The sequence below is a fragment of the Hippopotamus amphibius genome, chromosome 17, assembly GCF_030028045.1.
Source record: "Hippopotamus amphibius kiboko isolate mHipAmp2 chromosome 17, mHipAmp2.hap2, whole genome shotgun sequence".
Classification (NCBI taxonomy): Eukaryota; Metazoa; Chordata; class Mammalia; order Artiodactyla; family Hippopotamidae; genus Hippopotamus; species Hippopotamus amphibius.
The window spans coordinates 42,500,588-42,506,746 of NC_080202.1; positions in this window are offsets into that span (position 1 = coordinate 42,500,588).

A 6,159-nucleotide genomic window follows, 5' to 3' on the forward strand; every position below is an offset into this window, starting at 1 on the left:
AGCTGGGGCCTCCTGCTGCACTGCGGGATGTTCCACCTCTTCAGTGGGCTCTACAGTTAAGAGAATCCAAGGGTTTAACTGTGCTATCAGGCAACACTGGATGTTGAGCTTCACCTGGACTTAGAGGTGAGCCTGTCACTTCATTAGGTAGTGAAGGTGGAGCTGCAACATCTGTAGGGGCCTCTGGAGGTTGAGTTGGGGGCTCCTGCTGGACTGGAGAAGGTTCAACACTTTCAGAGGCAGTTGGATGCGGATCTGAAACCTCTTGCTGCACTGACAAAGGTTTCACCTGCTCAGGGGACACTGTGAACTGGGCTGAGGCTTCTTGTTGGGATGGAGAACTTTCAACCTCATTAGTGAATGCTGGAGTTATGGCAAGTGCAAGATCCACAGGTTTAACAGTGACAGTGGGCCGCTGCAGAAGCTGAGCTTGATCCTGACCTAGAGGAGAAACCGTTGTTACGTGATGCTCTGGAGAGAGAACTACCATCTCATTAGAGAGCTCTGGAGTCTGAGCTGTGGTCTCCTCTTGTGCTGAAAGTTTATTAGGTGTAACAGCGTCTATAGATTGGGCTGGCAAAGGTTCAACCTCGTCAGGTGGCTGTGGAGGCAGCGTGGGGGCCTCGTGCTGGGCTGTAGACAATTCTGCACTACTAAGGGGCACTGAGGGCTGAGCTGAAGGCTTGTGCTGAGTTGGAGAAGGTCCCACCTCTGGAGTGGGTTCTGCTGTTATGCTAAGCTCCACATCTGCAGGTTTGATGGTGATAGTGGATACGTTTGAATGCTGAGCCTGATGGTGACTTGGAGGTGAAACGGTCATTTCATAAGGCTCTGAAGGCTGAGCTGGCTGTACCTATTGAGTTGGAGAAGGTGCCACCTCCCCTGAAGACGGTTCTGGAGGCTGAGCTTGTTGCTCCTGCAGCGTTGCAAAAGGTTCTGTCTCTGCTGGAAACGGAGCTGAGGCTTCCTCCTGAGTTGGAGAAGTTTCAGCTTCTCCAACAGACTCTGCAGGCTGAACTCGGGTCTCATGCTGGGTTGGAAAGGGTTCAGCTTCCTCACTAAGCTCAGAAGGCTGCGTTGGTTGCCCCTGTTCACTTGGAAAAGGCTCAGCTTCTGCAAGAGGCTCTAGAGGCTGACCTGGGCTTTCCTGCTGGATTGCAGAAGATTCCTCAGGAGGCTCAGGAGGTAGAGCCAGTGCCTCCTGCTGAGCTGTAGGAAACTCAGCTTCCGTAGTGGGCTCTGGAGTGATGGTCAGTTCCAAATCCAGAGGTTTAAGTGTGACACTGGGAACGTTTGAATGAGCGTGATGCTGAATGCCAGGTAGGGATGCTACCTCATCACTCACTGGACTTTCAAGTACATACTCGGTAGGGTACCCTGGAGCTTCAGTTGGGGCCTCTTGATGGAGTAGGGAAGGTTGAAACTCCTGAGGGAGCTCTAGAGACTGAGATGGAGGCTCCTGCTGGAGTGGAGGTGGTTCTACCTCTTCAGTGGGCTCTGCAGTTTCATCCTGGACCTCTGCCTGGGGTGAAAAAGATTCAACCTCCTCAGGGGTCTCTGGATGATGAAGCTGGGCCTCTTGCTGGGATGCAGAAATTTCAGCCTCCTCAGGGGGCTCCGGAGGTTGCTCTGAGTTCCCCAGAAAATCCATAGGCAGGGTCTCCTCAGGATAAACGGTATCCATACCGGAGTCTACACAATCACCCTGCAACTGTTGTTCTAGACCCTGAGTTTTATTTTCTAACACAACTATAGTTCCAACAATAACTTTAGCAAGCTGTTGATGCTGAACGAGATCCTTCTTCAGGTTTGGGGGTGAAACAATAAACTTCGTTGGTGTTGAGCTCTTGAACAAGTATTTCAAATCACTGGTGACCTTCAGCCTGATCTAGACGTATGGTTTTCGTCTTACTTTTGTGCCAAAAAGGCAGAACCAAGCCCTGATTCTGTTCCCAGTCCAGCACTGGAACCGCTGCTGGGAGCTTTTGCTGCTGGGTTAGCTTGTCATTCACATCCTGATGTGGAACAGCAAACTAATCTGGCCCTGCGGGCAGCCCTGCAGCTGAATCCGCGTCTGGGTGTGGAACCAAAGTCTCAGTCAATTCCTGACGAGGCAGCACCAACACCTGCTCTGGAGAGGAGGACAAGTAATTAAAGCCCCCCGACTCTGTGCGGGGTGTAATCGCATAGGGCGATTTGGGTGGGAGGTGTGAGGAATGTGAAGAACAAGGTTCAGTCAGCCCCGGGGGGTCGGAGGTCCACTGGACAGGGTCCAGGGCCCACTCCAGAGGCTGAGCTGCCTGGGCCAGAAGCCACAATGGGTGCCACACGAAGACACGCCATGGGAACCAGAGGCGCAGTGGGGACATGCTATGCGGAGGCTCCCGGGCACAGCGACCCAGGCCAGTGGGGCACGGGCGCTGCACTCTGAGCAGAAACCAAAGCATTATGAGAGTCCCGAGACACACAGGCGCCCCTCTCCCGCCTCACGACCCACCCTTTATTTATGACACCTTTAGTTCCACCACCTTCCTTAGGTTCCAGCAGAGATCCAATCTGAGCAACCAGAGGAAGCCTTTTTCCCAGAGTCACCAGGGTGCAAACCATCCTTCCTCTAGCAAAGGCAACAATTCCTTCCCACTGGGCCATCTCCCCAACCCCCCTCACCAGCCCTGCACCATGAGGCAGGATTTGGGCAGCCCAGGGGTGGGGGGAGGGGTTGGGAAGGATGTGGAGCTTCTCAAGGAAGCCACAGGGCCTGGCCTTCTGGGAAATTCAAAAGTGCGAGTCCAGTTCTGGCAATTTGAACACTTCCTCCTCAAAGCTCCAGCCTGAAAGACATTCTGCCTCCCCTTGGCCACACCGCTGACAAGAAGAGTAGCTGACCTGCAAAATGAGCACCAGTTAGGGTGGCAGGAGGGCAACATACCTTACAGTTAGTGACTCTGAAATGTTGCCATTTCCTCGAAACTCTCAGTACCTATGTCGGATTATTAATTCACCACTCTATTATTATCGGTTACCCCTGAATCAGTGAACTTCCTCTACTGCCCCCTCCTCCACCCTCCTTAACGCCGCCTGGGGGAGCTCATGCCTTTCCTGTGTCTAAAGGACACTCAGTTTTATCACCCTTACAGAAGGGCACTTTGCAGGCTAGACAAGAGGGAGATCTGGAAGCTATGCAAATGGCATTTCCAGTAAGGATTCATGAAAGGGTGGCACCTGGAGTGGATCCTAACAATCCCAATGGAATTTATGAGGCAGTACAGGAGCCAATCCCTTTCAAATTGTTGAAAGAATTAAAGCACGCAGTACAGAATTATGGAGTAAATTCCCCATTCACCATAGGTATCATACACGGAGTAGCTGAAGGCTCTTGTTTGATTCCAGCTGATTGGGCAACGTTGGCTCGTGCAGTGTTAGCCCCAGAATTTTTACAATTCAAAACCTGGTGGTGAAAAAAAAAAAAAAAAAAAAAAACCTGGTAGTGTGATCATGCTGAAACTATGGCAAACCAGAACCAAGCAAGGCAGATTCCTATCTCCTTGGATCAACGCATAGGTAGTGGGAATTGGGGCAGAGTTCAAGATCAGATTCTGATGGAAGATCAGGCCATAGAATGGGTGAGACGTTGTTGCCTAAGAGCCTGGGAGAAAATAGAAGCTAAAGGGCAAGCTCCTGTCTCTTTTCAAAAGATCATGCAGGGGGCGAGAGAGCCCTATACTGAATTTATTGCCAGATTACAAGAGGCTATCAAGAGACAGATGCTGCCCGAGCAGCACAGCAAAGCTGCCATGGGGTGGAGGGCTGGCGGGGACCGGAGGAGCCAGGGTGCCACAGCCCTTCTTACCTCTCCGGCCTCCTCTCACCACATCCCTACTTTCGTCCTCGCTCCCCCCAAAGTTCTCCCTGTTCTTTGCACGCGTGGGGCCTTCGTTCACGGCCCGTGCACATCACTCCTTCTGTCTGGAACACTCTTTCCTGTGTCTCCTCACGTTCCCACGCATTCTTCAGGCCTCACCCAGGATGTCAGTTCCTCCAGGGAGCCTTCCCCCCTCTGCCCTCCTCCAATCTGGGTTAGACCCCCCGCCCCGCTGTACTCCCAGGGCGTCCTTCTCTCTCCTCCGGCCCTCGCCCCTCGTGGTAGCGGCGGCCTTACTCACCTGCGTGCCTTCCAGAGGGCGGGACCCAGGTCCACCTCGCTCAGCACTGCGGCCCACGCCCCTGGCCCAGTGATGGGCTCTGAGCACGTTCTCAATAATTATTGACTAAAATGTGCAGGTGGCCAGAGGCAGAACGCGGCTCACACTGTCCCCATCTCGTGTGTGGCCTCACTTTCCACACGCGTCTCCCCAGCAGCCGAATCTGCAGCCTGAACGTCCTCTGCCGGGGCTTTGCTGACTTCCCCGAGATAAGAAGAATAACGTCAAGGCTTTCACTCTCGAAAGGAACAATTACACTTTTCCTTACTTCCCCACTTTAGATGAGATTTTTAACTTGTCCCCTCTCATCTACCCCGCATCCTTGTGGAAAATCTCATCCTCATCAGAAGACTCCTGGTCATGTAGCTTCTGTGCCATGTTTTTCTTGCGTGTGGTGATGAGAGGTCTATGATTATCCGTAAGCCAAAGTGGCTGCCTTCTCCAGAAAAAGCCCTCCTAGAACACAGAAAGGGAAATATTCACTCTGCATCCCCCTGCTTTCTCCGGCCACAGTACGTTACCCTCCTCAAAGTTACCTGACTCTCGCCTTCCCCTGAGCGTCTCTTCCGCAGCAGAAAGGGAAAGAAGCCCCTTGGAGGAAAACACACACAGTCAGTGTTACATTTCCCACCTCTCTCACCTGTGTTACCTCTGGGCTTTTCAGGACTAAGTGGGTGCTTCAGTCCAGAATCACAATGAGCAAAATCACCACAGACCTGGGAGCTTGAAAAGCATCCCCTGCGTGCTGGCCTCACAGACGTTCTCGGTGTCTGGCCCCCAGGGTCTCAGGGGGCCTTTGCATGTGGCTTAGCGTGGAGGACAGGCAGGATGTTCAGCCCCACTCACCTTTCTTGGCCCTTGGGCAATTGCCCTGTGTCTTCCTCTCCCTGTGACGCTGCTGCTGCTCTATGAGAAGAAATGTGTTTTGAGAGAAAACATGACCATGGTTGTCCATTGCAACTCTTTCCAAAGCCTCGTTCACTCCTTTATATTTTAAATCCTATCGACCTAGTGAGATGATAACTTCTGTAAGACAGGAACTCTATCCTGTTTAATGTGACGGTCCTGTGCTCAAAAGCCCTCAACGGCTCCCGCTGCCAGCAGAATAAAATCCAAAACGTCTCTGGAACTTCCCTAGTGGTCCAGTGGTTAGGACTCTGCGCTTCCACTGCAGGGGGCACAGGTTCTATCCCTGTTCAGGGAACTAATGCCATGCGGTGTGGCCAAAAAAAAAATCCAATGCCTCTGCTGCATAGGGGACCTTGGAGGTCTGGCCCCTGCACCCGCAACCTGGCTGCACGGAGCCCCGCGATGGTCCTGGTGAGCCACGCTCCTGCACCCCCTCCCCACTGTGGGTTCCCTTAGCCAGGAAAGGAGGCCCACCCTTCCCCTTTCTTCTCTGGTTCTTTTGCTAAACCCCAGCTCACTACATATGTGATGCCGTGTGTGCTGGGGCCACTCCGTTTTCCTGTGTGGGAGGACACGGTGGGGTCTGGAAGCTCTAACAGTGCTGATGGTGGCCAGACTAGAGAAGGGTGACCCCAACTTTTTGCTTGATTCTCTCTTACACGACTTGAATACCGTCTTTGTAAAGAAGAAAAGCACTTGCTTTTTTTAAACGAAAAAAGAAAAGAACTTAGGGCTTCCTAGGTGGCGCAGTGGTTAAGAATCCGCCTGACAATGCAGAGGTCATGGGTTCGATCCCAGCTCCAGGAAGATCCCACATGCCGCGGAGCAACTAAGCCCGTGTGCCAAAAAAAAAAAAAAAACTTCACAACCCCTCAGCGGATGCCACCTCCTCCGGGAGCCTCCCTGGCCCTCTGGGCTCTGCCTCCCTCCCTCACGTGCCGCCCTCACTCTCACGCCTCCCTGACCCAGGGCCATGTCTCCGCCTGCCTCTGTCCCTCCCCAGACACGGAGCACCTCATGTGGCCCTCACCACAACTCTGGTAGGCCC